The sequence below is a fragment of the Dromaius novaehollandiae genome, unplaced genomic scaffold (assembly GCF_036370855.1).
Source record: "Dromaius novaehollandiae isolate bDroNov1 unplaced genomic scaffold, bDroNov1.hap1 HAP1_SCAFFOLD_27, whole genome shotgun sequence".
Lineage (NCBI taxonomy): Eukaryota > Metazoa > Chordata > Aves > Casuariiformes > Dromaiidae > Dromaius > Dromaius novaehollandiae.
The window spans coordinates 2,482,454-2,503,268 of NW_026991415.1; the positions used below are offsets into that span (position 1 = coordinate 2,482,454).

Sequence of the window (20,815 nt, forward strand, 5' to 3'; positions counted from 1 at the left end):
TCTAAGAAACTACCTTCAGGATAGAGCTTATTTTAGCTGTTTCTTGCCCTTCCCTATCTCTCTTTGAGTACTACTAGTCTTCACTCTGATAGAAATACTTGTATTTGTAAGCAACTTGTAGGCTTAAAGTCTTGGCCTTGCATAAACCTTGGTAGCTCAACAAACTTTCTAGCAATATCGTCCAATTTCATTGGCATTTAGATGGCCTTGTAAGCATAAGCTCTATAAATATGTTAGCACCAAAGTTTCACAAGACGCAGATCCAAATTTCACACACAGTTATCTTTATTTAGTGCTGTTGCAGCATTACAGTCTAGTAAAGTAATGTCAGGAGCAAAAGCTATAATCAAATGTGTGCACATACGTACACAAATCAGCAAAGTGACTCTTGCACCAAGTACAGACAGAAACAAGCAATTTCACATCTGCCACAAAGGCAGAACCAGAGCAACAAAGTGGTAATATTTAGATTCAGGTCTTACTTTTATTTGGAAACAGGTTAGTTCAATGGCATTAAAAGCAAACCAAAATGTTTCAGCATGGCATTCCTCTCCTTCTTTAGTATGTTTGAAGAAAAAGATGGCCAATTATTTAAATCAAGTATAGTTTTCATGAAACACGCCATAACAGAAAAAACCACCAACAGTTAGAGGATAGCAGAGGACTTGTGCCCCTGAATTATATGCACACTGTGACAGGGTACAAATGCACTATGTTTTTATAAAAATATATTCAACATCTAATGAACTACACTCTGAACTCTCCTAGGCCAACTTTGCAACAGAAACCGTGATTTTAAGTTCTTTCCACAGTATTTCTTCCACATTTGTTTGTGGACTAATTATTTTTCTGATAAAGAACAGTGACAGAATGAGTTATCCTTTTCATCTATACCCTCTCTTTACTTTTCTCTTTATTTTTATCCTTTTGATAAGTCATCCAGGAAATCCAATCTCATTAGACAGTGTTTTACAATTCCATGTTAAGAAATATATCCATTTCAACTTGAGATAGTATGTTGAAATTCACTTCACTTAACTATTTGCTTGGGAATTGGTCCAGGAGATGTAGTCAACTTAATGCAGTTTTACACTTGGCATAGAACAGATAAAATGCAAATAATTACTGAAATGTTGCCTTCATCCTGCGCAGTGTGTCTTGAATTTTTCAAGAATGCTTTTCTGCTGGTATCTGATGGAAGTTGGCACAGTTGTCAGCTGCCAAGGCAGAAATGTCTGCATCTTTAAAACGAGTTATTCTTTGTCTGAGGTAAGACTGCAGCTTGAAATCTGGTGTAAATGTATAGGGATTCTCTTGAAATGCATGAACTTGGCTCACAACTTTTGCAATATTTCTTGAAAGAAAATATGGGAAAAAAAGATTATTTTGTTTTGCTGCTGATAATAAAACTTTACATTCAAAGGCACAGAGCGTTCACTTCTATATCTGATGTCAAAATGATGCAATGATTTAAACCGCTAATGTGAAATGCTGTGTTTCCTCTTATTACCTCATTAGACCATATTCTGTTCTAAAAATTTAGGTGATATACATATAATTAAAATAGTTACCTAAGTTTAGTCCACTTGTGAGCTCCATTTGTCATCGTGAATCCTCCAGTTTCAAGCTGTTGGACATGCATAGCCAAAACATGGGCTGATGGAATTGTTGGATGTGTTTTGAACCTTTCTCCTTCCATCAAACATAAGCTGTCACTTTTTAAAAACACCTGGTTTAAAAATGTACACAAACAAATCTCAGGTTTAGTGTCACAGCAGGCTTTATAAGAAGGTCTCCATTTTATGTGTTTAGCACTACATATTTATTTGTAATGAATTTTAACTTTTGGCATTGCAGTTGAAGAAAACACTTTAAATTAATCTGGTGGCAGACATTTTAAAATACGGAACTAAAGAAAGTAACTTCAATCAAAAGATATCCCAAAAGAGAATTCTTGATGTTTCTAATCCACAGACAAAATTATATCTTAGAATTTTACTCTAGGTTTCAAAATCAGATAGATCAATGAGGGAATGCCTGTGATAAGAACAAACATTTAAGGTTGTTCAAAACAGATTAGAGTCACAAAACTCCTGCAGAAATCAAAAGAAAAAGTGTATCTCCTAAATTGCTTTGAAATGTCTTTTTTTTTAGCCACATAGGATACATTTTTAAGAAAAATACGGAGATGAAAATTAATGTTAACTCTGGACTAATCAAGAGCTAACAGTCTTAAATCAAATTAAAATCTCCTTAGTAGCACAAAATAATCATTTTGGCTTTTATCCTGCAGAGGCACCCATGTAGGCAGATCTCATATCTTCTCCAACCCCCAAGGAGTATTCTACATTAAAGACTTTATACTATACCTCAACAGCCTTGAGTTCTTCCATTATTTCAGCTACTTTTGCAGGTAAAATTTTCCATGCCTTCCAATAAAACAAAATACAGTTTTGTTATTCACATTACTCTCCGTATCAGAACAAGATTATGTTTAAACAAAACAGTTACAGAAAAGAGTCCCAAAATGTATCACTGACTGGTAACTGTCGAACAATAAGATTTTCCAAGCCTGCTAAGATTTGCATCGCAGTGGCAAAATTTCTTTGTTCATAGCAGGATTTTGCTATAAGAAGAAATTTTGATAACAAGCTCACCTGCAGCTGGAAAAAAATATTAAGATACACAATTTTTTTTAGAGCTCATGTGTGTTTGGAAGCTATCAAATTCAGTCAGTTGCTAGTAAAAAGCTTAATCTGAGTACCACTTTATTTTGGAATTAGAAAGTAGTTCTACTGATTTCGTGGGGATAAAGTACCCTTGCAAGTAGCGAGTGGTGCTAAGACTCACACCCAGTGCTTATCACCAGTAATTTCTTGATTCTATTGCTCTTGCAAGGCTGGAAAGAAGCACTAGAAGAAAACAGCAGAGAGAAAGCAAGGGACTAACACGACACTACTCACTGAAAATCATTCATATATAGTGTCTACTGAGTACCTTGAAAGGTTAGCAAAACATGCAGACTTTATATGACCAACCAGTGCTGTACTGCCTGTCAGAAATATAAACTGTGAGCTATATATTGTGATTCTAGCAGATTATTTCTTCTCCCAGGATTTGTTAAAAACTATCTGAATTGTTCATTTCACATATATGTTTCTGAGAAATACTATAAATTGGGAAGCCAAATAAAAACCCAGAAGATAACCCAACAGAAAGAGTGATAAGGGAATTCAGAGGTTTGGTCTCTGATCCCTTGAATCCACAGAAACAACTGTGGATAGATGTAGACTCAAATTTTTCATAGTGATTAGAAAGGAATCATCTGGTAGCAGCCTAGTAGCCATTGAAACACAGATTTACTAAGATATTACTCCAGTAGTCAGTTCAGAAGTCAAAGCATAAATCAAGTTTAAGGAGTGACCTTCCGTTAAACAAGAAGGTAGATAAGCGATGCACGCAGTTCTGAAATTTCAGTTAATCACAACAGTCAACAGCTGCTTGGTTTTGACAGAAATAGTAACTGGCCAGACAGAAATCTAATTACTCCTCGAATGTGCTACTACATAAATCTACAAAGTGACTGGAAATAAGAAAATTAGATGAGGAGGAGGAAAAAAGAGATGCACCTTCTTTCAGAATTTGTCATCAAAATTGTTGACTGTAGTAATATATCCCTCTGTCACTATTTTTTCTGTCACTGAGGTTTCCCTGTTAAAGTCTGACTTCTCTTATCCTTAGGCAACTAATTTCTTATATTCTATTAAGTTTTCAAACCTGCTACTACAAAACATCAAGCAGACCCTCCTAGTGACAATAAACCAAACTGCTGACAGTCCACTGACAGGGACAGAAAATAGGTAACAGTTTCATAATTAATAATATAATAAAACTATGACAAACCTTTGAAGTGTGACACGTTACAATTTCAGCAGCAACCCAGGTACTGATACTGTCTGCATTTCTTAATAACTGTAGAAGATACTGGTCTTGTACACACTTTGGCAGAAACAAATTACAGACTTTAAGTGAAACTGCCTCAGTCGAAACAGCTCTATGAAAAGGGTGGGGAGAAAAAAAAAGGCAAAAATAAGTAATGCAGATACTGGATTTGTAAGGAAAAATGTCAATTTCTAACCATTTAAAATAACTTTGCAGTGTTTTCAATCTTGATTTTTAAAACTTTTTAAAAAGTACATGGTGAGATATGTTACTTATCTTAAACCTTAAAATTACTTATTAATAAATAAATAAATATCTTAAAATTACAAGATAAGCATATGTAATTACAAGATAAGCATGTGCAGCATACACTTCTGTATAAAAAGACACCTTCACACTTGTTCCTGAAAAAACAATTTATTCAAGCGGAAAAACAGCTAACACACAAAATAACAGCGAGAATCCAAATGCAATAAAACCTGAAACCACATAAGAAACCGAGCCTGAAAGGGCATAAGGCTACATCTATGCTATTCAACAATGGGCCAGTGGCTGTTCTCTGGTCCCGACACCCAGCGGCACCACAAGTTCCTTTCCCCATGCCTCCACTCCAAATCAGTATAAACCAGCTGATCTTGCCTCTGACATTCAACAACTTATACAAGAAGATCTGATTTACATGGACCTTCCCCATTGTTAGCCTGAAAATTCTACTACATTTAGTATAATTAACAAGTACTAATCAGAAGCTAGCAGAATCCATTGGGTATGTAAGAACTAGACCTCAATCAATTATAATTAAGAGCCCATGTGGCTGGATGAAAATAATAATTACAGTTGAACAAATAATTTAAAATTTGTAATCACTCTATAGGAACTATAAGAAAATTCTTACGTATCTGTGAACATCAGCAGCTGTAACAGCACAAAATGAATAGTCACGGAGATTATACATGGATATAGTTGCCAAGTAGCCTGCTTCAGAAACCATTACAATTTTCTCCCCACAAAATAAATCCTCCACAAGGCCCACAACATAAATTTTCCCTAATACTTTGGCGTGACTTACTTTAGATTTCAAGGAAATCACTTTGCATATGTGAGCTACCACACATATGTACACACATATGTAGCTACACACATATACATATATATAAAATCTCCTGAAGTTTAAAAACGCATGTAAAGATAATATCTACTCTGAGGAAAAACAGAAAGTATTTTAAAAGTTTCTCTCTTCCTGGATGTATTAAAGGTATAACATGAACTATTGTGCATCAACAGAATAGAGCGATGGTTAAAACACGCAATGTACTTACTTTTGGGAAGCCACACATTTGTCTTTAACACCAAGTGCTCTTGAATTTAGAAAGTGTACTGGATGGCATTTATGAAATATTTCCTAAACAAAAAGAACAAGATACATCCTGTTGTTAGAGCTAGCAATCCTTTTAAAATGCTAGAGGATAAAAATGACAGAAATTTCTTTTCTTCACAAAATTTATCACAGGCATCAGTGCCTATGAATCAAGTTAGCCATTCTAGATTTCACTGTAGAGACTTGGAGAAAAATGGAGTATTATAATTCCAAGCATTACGAAATAGTGAAAGCCCACTCAACTTGAAATAAGGTTGGAAAATAGTAAAGAAAAGAGGCTGACTATAAAGTAAGATGTGCATTATTGGTACTTCCAAGTGAACCCAGTCCTTTGTACCTGTTGTAGCAATGTCAGCTGACAACAAAGCTGTTGCACACTGTATTCTGTTAAGAGATACGGTTCCACTTCATCTGCTTTAGCAAAGGAAACCGGGAATTCTTCTGTAAAATTGTGATAGCATGGCTTTGGCAAAACGGATGAAATAGTGTACAGTCGCTGTCTCTGATGATGGGCAATTGGTCCCATGCCTTTGGAAAGCTTCCAGTTGAAGTTCTGCGGACTAAAAAAGGCGGCCAATGTTATGTCTCCTGTTCTCTAAGGCCAACGTTACGTCTCCTATTGATCTAACCTTCTGGAACACCATGTCAGAGAAAGACCTTTGGAAATGCAAAACTCTTTAGCTAGTCTTCAAGCTTACCCAGAGAGGCATACACTAACTGGTTTCCCCATACTGCTACTTTAGGTTAATATGATATGCACAGTCAATGAGCCTGAGCAGGAAGCTTCTAGATCTAAACCAATCTGTATTTAAAACAAACTTTTATGTATTCAAGCCTGTCAACATAAAATAATTTATGTTCTGGAGTTTTATATTTTACCTCTTACTATCTCTGGCACTCTTTTTGCTTGGAATCAAACAGCCCTGTGAAACAGATACTACATATGAGTGAAAATGTATGAAAGCTCATACAAAGGCTATTGCTGCAATCAGTATTAATGCATACATTATCGTTCTCTTTCCAGAGCACAGAGCACTTTCGCCAAATTCAAAAAAAATTAACATGAGGCCAAGTCAATGCCTTAAGATTATTCTTTACAACAACATTATCAGACTGAAAGGTAACTTGTTCTTTGGATTTTTTATTTTTTACAATTTTTGGTCAGGGCATGGATTTCTTCTGACCTTCACAGCTCTAGCGTGCAGTACTGTATATTCCAAATCATTATTCATTGACTTTGTTCAGCACAGACATCAAACTTTATTTTCAAACTTCTCCCCTGTATGACTTGTAATGAACGTCCTTCCAGAAGGTGAACTGTTGATCTCATTCTAGATCATGCTATTTTCCTGGGCATAATCTTGCAGTATTTCACTGTATGTTCAGTATGCCCTCTCTTCATTAACTCCACTGTTGTGATATCAACTGCTAATCACTGTGATACTAACTTCTAATCCTGATATTAACTTCTAATCACATACTGCTTGAAGTAACATTGCTCGTTTTTCCATTCTTTTCCCTTCTATCTTCTGGTATCATTGTGATGCAACATCAATAAAAGCAGTCTGTTTTTTCCCTATTCTTTTTGCCCTTTATTGATTGAATCTCTGATGTACCCCATAGAATTTTGCAACTTTATCAAGACGGTGATCCCAAATTCAATTTGCACAATATCAATACATTCAACTTTCATATGCCACTCCAGTTACTCTGTGAATAGGACTTTTTTCGGGCAAAGGCTATAGTATGTTCCAGGTTCTGGGGTTACTTTTCACTAGCATACTCTATAAATGAGTAAAGACAGACAAAAGTGCAGAAGAGTTTTTGCTACAAGCTTGAAATTCTAGAAGGAAACCTTGCCCCTCACTGTTTTCTTATACTTCTGGTCTTACAAATGAAGATGTATATGTAATAAAAAGTATCAATAATTGCCAAGGGGGAGAAAAGGTTTCCCAGTAACTATGAATCACCGGCTAGTATCAAGGGTGAAGTGTTTGACTCCTCTCAGAATTTGGTTTATCTGATCTATTATTACTGAAACAGTTGACAGGGCACAGTTAAGGCTTCAGATGAGCTTTCTAGTTGTACAACTGTTTAAACCATAGAAACTTTCAGCAGACAAAGCACAGGTATATACATTTTACAGAATCAGGGTCCAGCTCCTAAACTGAATACTCTGTTTTTGTTTTGTTTTGTTTTTTGTGAGAAAATAATATATGGAAAAGGTGCTGAATATACTACGATCTAAAGAAACCACATACCTTCCTGGAAACATCTTCTGAGAGCTTTTTACACAACGAATGTAATGCTTTTCTGTCCTCCTCACCCTCCTCTTCACATTTGTCCATGCTGGAGCAATGATAAGCACTGCCACTTTTCCTGGCAGAAGAATCCTCAAGCAATGACAACAAGCGCTCACCATAGCCATTTAATGGAGCAACCTGTAAATGGAATATAGATTAATAGAATATTGAACTGAATTTCCCAGAAATTATAAGCAAGATACAAAATACTTATAAGACTTGAGTCAGTCCAAAATCAGCTGTACTGAACATAGCTGTCAAAGACAGCAATTTTTTTTTGTACTTTACTTTTATTTGTACTTCAGACAGATTTTATAATAGCAGTGTCTCATACACCATAACTGACTTCAACTGACCTTTTTTTTCTTAAAGCTTCCAGCAAAATTCTGTCTTACCTTGGAAGAAATAAACTCTTTCAGAGTATACAAAAGATCAGTATTTGTTGCAAAGTCTACACTGTAGCAGTCTTCAATCCAAGCCTGCAGGATGTAGAAACTGCGATTACATATTTTGGTAAATGATGTGGAAGGGTCCAGACTTGCACTGGTGAGAAGAAAAAGGCACTTATTGTACCAAAATTGATACCTTATTACAATTAAAAATAAATGTTGAAAAAACTGCAGATACTATATGGTTTTGACCGTACAATTAAATGCTTACGTTTCACATCTCTACAGTCTGTGACTCTACGGAAACAAAACTGTGGTTGTGTTTATGACCCAATATCGAACAATTGGCTAAAGCAAGATTCATAGAATTTAGAAGAAAACATTAAGAAAGCATATTGCCAAATACAGCACTTGCTCTAATTTCACTCTCACTTGCCAAGCCAGTCTTATAAAAACAACCATCAAAAACTAAAGTTCATTAAGTAGCTCTTTTCAGAAGCAGCTCTTTGCCATTAGAGGAAAAGCCAATTGTGCTTTGATAATATTTTTCACAGGAAGTTACTGTACCTGGATAAAGTGCTGCTGATTCTTTCAAGAAGAAACTGCAAAAACTCTTCTTGTGTGCAGAAATAACGAAAAGTGTAGAGAAACTGCTGTACGTAACCTTCCAAAAATGCATTTCTGTGAAGCACAAGAGCAAACTTCAGACAAGCAAGAACATGATTTCTTCTTGCAGTAGAGTACAGCAACAATAAAAATCCTCAAAACACCAGGAACTGGCAGGGATTTCAAATTCACAAGCTCTACAGGAAATTCTGATTCATTTTTATTTCATTTTTACACATCAATGCTTTGGAGAAAAATGAGAAATATTGAGATTGCCAACAGCAGAAGTATAATTTCTGTTTAATAAAAAAGTTAATAAAGAGATTAGAGTTTTATGAAGAACCTCTCTGACATTTCTATTATCTTCAAAATTTACTTTCTAATATTAGTACTGAAGAACACATTTAATTTTCTTGTTTCTGTCATCTCATTTGATGCTGCTGCAGATTTTTACAGTAAAAGCATAAAAAGTAGATGCTTTGATAAAGAAAATGAGATTTTTCTTGTAGCAGTAATTAGAATAGCAGCTGCTTTAATGATAAAACTATACTTACACATTATATACGAGCGTATTTTATTTATATATATTTATATACAGGTACACAAGATACTAAGCTGAGCTAATTGTCATGTCTACTTGACAGCTTACTGCAAACTGCTGAATGGTGAAGCTCTGATTCCAAGGCATTTTGTTTGCTCTGACCCAGGAAGGGCAGCACGCAGGATAAGTAACTCAGTCTAAGGGTCAGGACGAGTCAGGGGTAAAAGCTTATGTTGCTTCCTATCACCTGCCTCTGCCGCTTAAAATGCTCCATTTCATTTTGCGCTTTTTGGAAACTGAATCCTTGTATTTTTGACTGTTCAAACCAGATGAAACTGAGACTTACAAATCACCTGGGAGTGTCTTTTGTATTTAGAGCCCGACAGTGCCGCAAGGCTGATGGAGCCGTCCCATCTCTCAGGCTGTTCCCCTCCCTCCTACGGTCACTCCCGGGGTACCTTAGAACGACACCCCCTCACCCCAACTGAGCGTTAAAGGACATCTTTGTCCCCCTCTACAGCCCTGAGAAAAGCATATGTCTTGATCAGTCTCAAGGACTGAGACCATAATTTGTAAAGCAGAACCTGTGTTTTCACCTCCAGACCCTATGTAATAGGAATTATCAAATTATATGTTCTGAAGAATTGCTACCTGCTAGCAGTAACGTAAAGCCATGATTCCATGGCAACTATCAGAGCTAAACTTCGAATAAGGAAAGGATTAAAAAGTTTAAAGTTATTAATTTTTGATTTATTATCAACTGCTCCAGTTTAAGATCAAATCCAAACTTTGTGGTTCAGCTTATTTCTTAGACTGCCTTTTGCCATTCCCATGCCCATTTCTGCACAGGAACAGTAAGCTTGATATACAAAGGAGAGTTCATGCGATCTTGAATATTTAAGATCTATTGTAGAAACTGTTTTTTTTAAACTAATAACAACACCCTGCTTCACTCCCAACTAAGGATGTGCAAAATATACTATACCTAGAATATAAATAAGCCATTAAACCAAGTGGTGTTCCAGCCTGCAAATCTCTTATTCCATTTTGATTACTGCATTGGTGTTTCACTGTATTATAGTAAACAAGCAACGATGGCTCTTCAGTAGGTGCCACATCCAACGTGTCAGTTCTGCCGTTGTGAACGACTGTGGGAAGCACACAGGACTCCACACCCCACTGCTCCGCATACATGATCTGCTCAAAGACCCAAAGCAATGCAAAAATAAAACGTACAAAAACAAAGAGGAAAATCCACAGAAAATGCAGTCAATTCAACCTAAAGTCAAACACATTTATTTAAACAATTGCTTTTTTTTAAACAATACTGGACAGCTATTACATTTATTCCAATCATTCTTTTAAATTTTACCTAATTTAGCTCTTGTCGAAACATTCCACATTTCACATGCTGACTTGAAGGGCCAGCTACACTGATGCAGTATTGGAATGACACATGAAACCAAAGTAAAACAACATCTGACTTGCCTGCACGTACTTCTTCACCAGTTCAAGAAACTGCACCTTTGATTTCATTTCCTGTAGCTGTCCTTTCAGTTTGGGCAACATCAATTTGATTTCAGAACCTTTGCATGTAAAAATACACACAGCATAAAAACATCAATGATTTGATGTATATGGAAATTTCCTTAAATGATGTGATATCACATTTCATTACTAGCAGGTTACTGTAATATTACCTTTGTTTCTTCTTTCTTTCTGCAATAGTTTCTGATAGAACTTTATGGTCTTTCTATAATTTTTTGTCTCTATCATTAGCAATTGTTCCAGTTCCTATGTAAAGATGAAAAAGATTCTGATCATAATGGTAAATGCTTTTCCCGCAAAGTTTCAGTAAGAAACAGAAGCTACCTAAGAGTTATTTTGCATGAGAAAGAATATCCAAACAGTAACAATATGATGACAGCGAGGAAGAACAGCCTTTCACAGCTATGCTGTGCAGGATGGCTACAGCAAGCATCCTCTGCCCCCCAAAACATTACTGGAGTTACAGTTTTACAACTTCTGAACTGGAGCTGGTTTGTGTGTGATGAGAGTACATTCGAGTTTGTCTAAATCCATTTCTGTAAATATGTCCTGACATGTAATTGCACTTATCTGGTTGTTTTCAAGAGCATTTTCCTAAAATGACACTCCAAAGTCCTCCAAAACTAAAAGCAATAGGCTCTGAAATCAGAGCCCACCCCAGAAATGCTCTGTTAAGCAGCTGACCTAGATCTGCTGCAAGCACTGAATGTCTGACTTAAAGCAGTGGTTTCCAAACCAGTCTGTAGGCTCTGGTTTTCAGTCAATGTGCAGGTTCACTGGTCAGGCTTCAGCATGGCTAAACAACTAAACATGGTTTCAGGCATGTGATAGGTCTTTGTGTCTCATGATTATATGTGAGAATGAATTTTTGGGAACTACTGTTGCTGGACTCGAGTAGTGAGACTACATTTTTCTTACTGATTCCAAGGATTGCTGTCATCTTTCATGCCAGAATTAACTTATGATCATATGAGAAAGACTATGAAATACATTTTGGGGTGCTAACAATTTTTGTAAATGCATTAGTATTTTCATGTCTTTATCTAAATTACATTTTCATGACTCTCCCCCCCAAAAAAAAGCTCTGTATGCACTTATTCTCTTGATATTGAGTATAACTTCAGAACAGAAGAAAATATAGCAAAGTCAGAAGCAGTTAGTCATCATTAAGAACACATGCTTTCTAGATGAAAACTTTGAAGTGTTACAAAAGTTCCCACTAGACTGCTCATTTTGCTGTTCAGGAAGTGATACATGCCAGGTTTACATTATACTACACAACCAGGTCAAAAGTCAGGCAGGAGACCTGCTGTATAAAGGATATATCAATTTTGAAGTTCAGTTTATATGTTTTATATTTATGCATTTTATACAATAGAAAAACTAAATTTCTCTTGAGCTATGTAACTTTTAAACAGTGGATAGAGACAGAAGTATATCCTGCTTAGCACAATAATATCATTTTTAATGTAAACATTTATATTTGTTTGTGTATCCAAGTTTTCATTGTTTTTCCAGTCAATGAAAGTGGGCCGTCCATACTAGGGTCAGCTTCTGATCTGGGATAATAGTTTCTGATAAGTAGCTGCCCTTGTAAAACATAAAGGGACATTGCATTTGAGTTTGTTTTCCCAGCAAAATAGAAAGTAGAAACTGATAAAGCTGAATGTCAAATGCCAATTGGTAGACGATTTTTGAATCGCATGCAATAATATTTGGATAAAAACTGGGATTCTGTTAAATTCCAAGTATTTTAAAATTAACTGTTCAGAAACTAAGTGAGTAAAACAAACAGATTAGATCCCCCCCCCCCCCCAGTTTTCATAGCTAAATGCGGATGAGACATTCAGGGGTACGTGGAAGTCTAACAAATCCCAAATCTATTGGGACTTTTAGAAGGGTCTGCTCCTAGGCATTCAAATAAAATGAGGTTCACAGGAACCAAAAACAGTCAATTCAATAATTACATCCAGTAGTGCTTTTATGTATTAAAAGAAGTTTTAAAGAGTATTTAAAAACCAGAATGCACTACGAAAATCGACCCTATATAATTTTTTCCCATCACATACACACTTAGCAATTGAGTTCCAAATAGGAGAGTGAAATGCACACTTTCCATATGTATTCTCATTGCAGAATGCCTTTCCCTTAAGCAGCGTATAACAGGTAAACAAGCTGCTGAATAAGTAAGTATGAAAAGACAAAACACACTTGATTGTACCTCTTTTAAAGTAAGTTGTATGTAAAGATGAAAAAATTAGCAGTGCAATTAAGAGATCATGGAAAAAAGAAATGACAGCAGAAAAAAAAGGCTATCCCATGATTAGAACATGATATACTGAAATAAAACCTGCAAAGAGCTACCAGAGGGAAAAAAAAACTAAACTAAAAAACACACCTATCTAGAGATTCATTAGGAAACAAGGGTATTGGAACATAATGTGTACTGTGGTTTTTCAAAGTGGTGGCTTTTGTATTTGGGCCCTAAGCTAACTACCAGCGACCTAGTTATGTGAAACAGCATTTTAAAAGGAATAAATTCACTCAATGCAGCAGATAGAACTCCCATAAGCAGAATAATCAAAAAACACATGGCTCAGAGCTAAAATATCAAACAACAGATTGGTAAATAGGTTAACTTTTGATGGCATGGACTTACTAGAAATTAATTTGAGTTTGAGCAAAAACCTGTCACTGAGGGGTGTGTTTTTGACAGAAGCTCAAAAGGTTTAACAACACAGTTCACATTCGCAGCAAGAATCACACAACTTAAACCCTGTGGATTTTTAAAACTTATTATATAGTCATCACATACAGACTAGTGAAAGCTCAGAAAAGTTATTATCTAGATTATAAATTGGAAACAGCTTGCTTTCGCTTAAGATTCATTTTTATTTCATCAGTGGAAGTGAAAACAAATTGATTAAGAGAATATAATCACAGGAAGGGAATCAGAAAAAATGGCCATTTTCTGATGTTTGGCATCTAATGGATACGTTAAGAAGCGTCTTGTCCCCTAAATAACTCTGGGCGAGTAGTAGAAGATAGATGCCTTCCCAGTCTATTCTACATCATCATCTTCCATAGACCATTCAGGTCTAGCATAAATCGAATTCTTGATGAAGCAGTATGTGCAATGTTATGGGATTAGATCCTGCTTCCTCTGAAGTATATTTTGCTCCTCAAGACACTTTTCTACAGCATGTCCCTTCGCCCGGGGAACAAAGGAACGGCAGAATCACTTGTTTACTTAGGAAAAGTGATGATTCCAAGTTGCCCTTAAAGCACCGGTGTTTACATGCTGAAGGGCAGCTCCCTGCACGGATCCAGAATACTGGGGAAGAGGGATGGGACAGGGAAGAGCGTGAGCAGAACGTGCTGCGTGTTCACTACGAACCTCCTGGTCACAGGCTGGGGGCAGAGAATTTGGGTGGAGACTCTGCAAAGGGACTTACAAGCCCTGGAGGGAAGAGCTGAAAGCCAGCGCAGGCAAAGAGGAAGAGGACAGAGGCTAAGGGCGAAGGCTTGGTGCCGCAAGAGAAGTGAAAGCGGGCTGATCAGAGCACAGAAAAACCCTTATTGTGAGGGCAGCCCTGTACGTGCCCCTGGAGAGAGGGCAGCCCTGGCGGCTGCCTTCCCCTCCTGCTTTGCTGCAAGGGCTGGAAGGCTTTGTGTCTGCAGGATGCGTGCCATAAGCGGGAGCTGAACCTGCTATTACTTAGCACAACACACAGAATATATGTTTCTGTGCAAATTAATTTTCCTTTTGCAGTGCATTAATAATACAGCGTACAAGTGAATTTAGTCTTCTCTTAATCTCTGAAGAAGATAGTGGAATATAAACTGAATTTAATGACATAATTGAAGATGATAGTTTATAATGGTATTCTTTTTAACTTGTACACAGAGTGACCTGATGCATTAGGAAGGCTTTTTATGTAAGATATGAGGCTTCTATTTCTACAAATAATTATTTTATTCCTGTTTGTCCATCTGGCCTCATGTGCAGTCCAGATCACATACACTAGTTCTGCATTACTGAAACAGAATAAGATCAGGGTCTAATTCTTGTCCATCTACTAAGATTTCATACTAATTATAACCATCTGATTTTACTAGTCATATATGTGTAATACATATATATATACATACATGTATATTTATATACCTATATATTTAACAAACAAGAAACAAAGATTAGTTCATCTACCCTCAGTAGTGAGAAGAGTACGCACTTTTTTCAGGTGCTGCAATGTATTTTCTGTTGCTATGAACTGATTACTGAATGATCTGCATTTAGTATCAACAGTAATCTCCCTCAGTGGAATGCATGGGGCACAAAGACTATAATTTTCTACAGACATATCTCATGACTGTTCCCCCTGCCCCCAACCCCTTGCATGGTTGTTGGGTTAGCCAAGTTCTTGCACATTAGTGCAAATAGTAGCAATATATAATAGCATACATTAATTTTGCAAGCAGATTCCAGAGCCAACACTCTAAACACCTTAAATCTTGCTTCATTTTTGTTGTACATCTGCTAGTTCAATAGGGAAAAACAATTGCCAAGTACTCAGAAGAAAAGATCATTTATCCTTTTGAATCAAGCTAAGTTGGTGAGAGGTCTGTAAAATCTCAGAGTAAGACGACTACTTGTTAGAAAAATCTAATTAGATGCTTATAAAAGCTCCTTACTCTTGAAAATCAGTTCTGCAGACAAGAGTCAGTCCCTTGAATAAGGGAGATTATATGCAAGTCCATTTTTCTCTAGCTGGCATACTTACACAGTGTTAAACAACCCTATAGGATTAAAAATGTGAATACTTGAGTAGATGTAAATTTTTAGAGCAACAGTCCTGAAAGCTTTTTTTCATTTTATTTTTACACAAACCAAGAGTAGGTCACGTTTCTCACGCTGTTTTCTCCTATGTGCCAACACCTGGACATTAAGGAGCAAAAGAGAGGCTGAACGTCCTTAATGAATCAGGCTTTAACTTGCTTGACAGAAAAATACAGTGATGGTTTTTATTGCAAATTGTAGTGAGGTCACATCGTTTCACAGACGATGGATGTGAATAGATCCACTGAGATTTAAACAGACTATCTAGAGATGAAGAAGTCCAGATCTTTTTTTCAACTGTCCAGGTCCACTATGTTATGCTCATTTAAATATAAAGCAACAAATTCAACCAATTTCATAGTAAGTAAATCTGCAAAAGCAGTACAACTTTTGCTTCATTTATCCAGCTGAAAAATTACTGATAACACCAACCAAATAATTAACCACTCTCAGGGACACAAAAAGATTTCAGGTATCCCTACACTAATAGGTATTCCAATACTAACCCACTTACTTCAATTTCATTGTCTCCTTCCATGAACCAGCTCCAACTACATAGGTTTCTACAGTTTCATATATATCCTTACCCGCTGCTTTGGACTTAACATATTTATGAACTGAAGCTTGTTACAGACAGATGCACAAATGTAAAAATTAAGTAAATATGATCAATGTGATCTTTAAGGGCATGGAAGATCTTGCTAATCTAAAATAAACTCCTCCCACCCCAGCCCCCAAACTGTTTAAAAGGCACAAGGCCACCCTCTTGATGATGATTAGTGGTCTCCAAGATCTGAGAGCTAATGGCCATTCTGCTGACAAGGGTGAGAAGCTTCAGGGAATTCACTGTGACCAAGGGAAAGGGCTCAGTGCATACGGAGGGCAGAACCTTTTGAGAGCCTGGGCTATACACCAGTCATAGCCAGCCTCAGCTCTTTTTCATAATATTACCACCACAGCTTTGGTGCATACCGCAGGTGGTGCTTTTCCACTCAGCTTCGGGAAGAAAAGACAGGTTGTAGTTCAATGATATCAATTTTATATCAGTGCTCTTCGTTCCAGAATACTATCCCTACCCTGCTTTATCCCTAAGACACAACACATTTCAGTAGGAAAGCATTTTAGAGTCAGTATTTAACAGAAGAAAGAGGGGTTCAACTGACTATAACACAACAGATATTATCATACTTTTAACTAGTAAGTAAAGAGGTATCTTAATGATTTTAAATCAATGTACTCACCACTTTCTTAGCATCTATATTTTGTGACTCACTTGATTTCTGCTTTCCAAGGTTTTTCACGTAACTATGAACTTCGGAACCAAAACAGTCAGCTCCATAAAATGCACTGCTCCAACCAGGATTACAGCTGTGAAAGTCAGGTAGGTTGGGAGACGCAAGGTAGCTGTTTTCAGCTGTCTTTATCATGCTCTCTTCCCCTGGCTCCATATTTTCTTCTGCAAAGCCTGTACCAACACAACAGTCATTGCTTTGTAAACACTGTCCCTCTTTTTCTATAAGAATAGTATTCTGCAGCCTGAATTCTTTTTCACAGTTATCTGCAGGTGACTCGTCCAAGTCCTTTTCGTCTAGTGATGTATTCATCACAGGCTCAGCCTTCATGTCAAAGGTTGCTTCCACTTCTCCTAAAGAGGGTGAGGGGTGGAGTCAAAGGAATAATGGTCACATGTTTTGATGTATGCTTTGTTAAACTTAAATGCCACACATACAAAATACAATTGTGAGACTGCCTGTGCCCTCTAACAGTGTTATAGGTGTGCTACTCCACTTTAAAATGTCAATTGCTATGACAACAATATCTTTCATGTTCCCTTTATGCTTATTTTGGCTCTGTGCTTTCTTTTTCTCAGCTATACCTTGTAAAATGGTAAAGGTTAAAGAAACTGCAAAACTATTAAGTTTTGGTCAATAAGTTTTTGAAAAATACAAAATATGTTCTGAATACGTACAAAAAGCATTTAAACAAAGTATAGTACAGAAGCTTCAGAACAAAATTAAACATGTCAAACCTGTACACACATCATTAAAAAACTTAGCTCTTCAGATTTTTTCATCCATACCCTTGAAGCTCTCTACTTCATATATAGAGAGCAAGAGTATTTGTTGCAGCCAAAGGACACACACATGTTACTGTTGAACATTCTACTCCTACAGGACCAGTTCCCTTGAGCTATGATGGGACTTCTCTGAAGTTATAACAGCTACTATCAGTCCTAAGGGATTGCGGTGACAGTCAAAGGTTGGCACGATGCAGACAGGAGCCACCTGCCAGAAGTCTGCCTTTTCACTTCAGCAATCCCCCAGGGTTTAGATATGCCAGCCTTAGAGTTAAATGGACCTGAGTTACTGGTGCAAAGAAGTCACATACCCCATGGGAAGGCCTCGCTCTACACTTGCAATCATTCTAAGCAGAAATAAAAATTGTAACATAGCGTGACAGCAGCCAAGTGCAAGCTCACAAATTTAAGTTTTGCCATAACACCCAATCCAACTTTACTCAAAACAGAGAAGTAACCTAGTTTAAAAACAGATGGACTTATATGTGCTTTATGTACAAATGCATGAAAATGTGCAAGAAAGGAGATTCAGGACTACAGAAACAAGTGAAATTTCTGTAACTTTAGACTATGAAACAGCTTGTACAAGCTCTGTACAATCCCTTTCCCAGATTTTGTAAATAATTTAGTTGACAATCCCTACTTTTATTTTAATATATTTTTTATTTTACTGCCTGGCTTTGCTTAAATTCTGGTAAGTGAAAAAAGAAGGACCAGGTATGCTAAATGTTAGTGAGTCACCTCTCAGTCTATCCTCACCTGATTCAGTAATGCCTAAGGAGTCAAGCATTTTCTAAAGCTCTCCTCTCTCGCTAAGCTTGCTACGCTGTATGGAGCTGATTCAGTAAGGCTGACCTCTTCCCCCCCCCTCTCCGTTAAAGCATGCCACTAGAACATCTACTGGGTGAACACAAGAAAAAAACACATGTAGCAAGTAGGATTTCATGACTTTTTCAACAATCGCATGTTGCTTTAGAAGCAGGCATCCCACTCAATGACATTTGGTCAGATATATAAGCTTCAAATAAAAAACAATTCCACAAGGCATCAACAATGTTCAGATACTCTGTCATAAGCTCTGAGGTGAATGTTTTTCTGAAGGCACACTGCAAGTGCCAGTCTCTCCAAACTTGAGTCACTGGTGGATTCTCAGCACACACAAAGATCTAGAAACACAAAGTCCCTTCTCACCCTCCATCTGATTGCTGCTTGCCAAAAAGCTGTCAGATTGCTTCAGCTCCTGGAATACACTGCCACATTTTGAATCACCTGCCTCAGTTATGCTGAAAATACAAGAGGATGGGGAAAAATTAATGTTTCATATCCTTAAATATTTACATCAGGATAAAATGGGATCTTACGAATAATGCTAGCATCTACATGAAGGACTTCACTGCATTTATCTAACTCCTGAAGTTTGTATGCACAATTTCAGTTGTTAATTTACAGGAAAAATGTTCAAATTCTTATTGACATTAAGGCACACTGAGCAAGGTGCAGAGATTTTCCTTTACAACATTTAGCAAAATTTCAACAAAAATATCAGAACACACATAAACAGAAGGCATAACTCCAGGCATAACTTAGACTGCAAATTATTGCAATGGGTTTTTCATTCAGGATTCAGTCTCTGGATAACAGTCTGACTCTAAGTTGTCCCTAACAAGAATATGATAGTTTTGAGTTAAAGAACATAACAATTAAGAATTGCTGTATTCTGCAGATGAATGGGAAAACAGTATCTCAGTGATATTCTGAGGCAGTTCTTAACTGTGATCTAAAAGCTAGACCTGTATTTTTTTAGTGGTTAATAAATGATGATTTCCTTTTTTCTCCCACTTTCAAAGATTTTACATCCTAAGAAAAGTTCATATAGATGTTGACCTCTTCAGATGTCTCAGTAATTCAGCTGCAATAGCTCAACCTTCTCCTGCCAAAACATTCAACTCTGGGAATTAAGAACCTAACCTCTCACCAGTTTTCAATGGTTCCTTAAAACTCCCAACCCTAACGAGTAATGGGCCAGCATGTGAGGGCCTTATATCTGGAGATCATACTCCGTTCCCCCTGAAACATGCTGCTCACATGAAACACCTCTAATACTGAAGTTCTCCTGGACTGCATGTACTAAGCTGCTTTGTCAAAACTTCCAGCCTATAGTTCAGGACCACACAGACAAAGAAAACATACATAATTTCTGCATATGCATTCACTACTGCTTACAATAGTTTTTGGTAAGATGTTTTTAAAAGTGTGTTACATTTGGAGGCTGCAATAAAACAAGTACAGTCTTTATTGTTTTTCAAGGTAAATATGTCACTGAAAATGAAACAGTAAAAATGTGAATTTAATTAAGGTGGTGTTTTCTCACTTAACATGCTACCTACAAAAATTGTGAGGAGGAACAATAGGTCAAACTAAGGTAGTAAAGTAAAAGGCACTTCTAGCAAAGCTAAATTAATTTTCTTGTTCTAAGGTGTCATTAGAATGAAAAGGATGCATCAAGGCAACTTTACTTTTAAATTAAGGAGAATTTGAGCCAACGCATAAAAAAACAGGAACCCAAACAGAATAAGCAAGTTGAACAGTAAAAACAATATATTTCAGTTCTGATTAAATGGCCTTTCTCTAACACGAGTATGAAGCTCTCCATCAATAGTTACGAACAGTATTTGATCGGAATTAGATCTCCATTATTCACCTACCCTAGGGCAGAGATACAGACAAGCTTTATACAAAGTATTTCCTGCTAATTCATTAAGTACTATTTGCTATGGGGGAAGCCAAGAAGTATCTGATAGAATGGAAAATTAACAGTTGACAGGAAACAAGTAAAGACACCTGAAGAGAAGCAGCATATCCTTTCCTGCTGCTAGTAATAGGCAAGCTCTTAAAATTTGGGAAATAGAAAAAACATCAAGCCAAACTGTAAGAAGGAAAAAGCTGAAAAAATACCTACCACAAATGTGAAGCTCTTTCTCCATTTACAACCTGGTAGAGATTCTCCAGTAATTTTTCATCCCAGTACAGGTCACAAAATTTCTCACAAATTGCAGCAGAGAACATACCAAACTTAATTTCCTTTAAGGTTAAAATAAAGTTACCTTATTAAAAAAAAAAAAAGAGTGAGTGATAGAAAGAGAAACAGAAAGAACACATTACTAATAACATTCTTTTATATCAATGATATA

General features: G+C 36.6%; 1 pseudogene; it reads right to left on the reverse strand.

Annotated features, from left to right (window-relative positions):
* Positions 1-278: 278 nt before the first annotated feature.
* The window catches only part of LOC135326298 (kinase non-catalytic C-lobe domain-containing protein 1-like), a 63,160-nt pseudogene continuing 42,623 nt past the window's right edge, over positions 279-20,815 (reverse strand).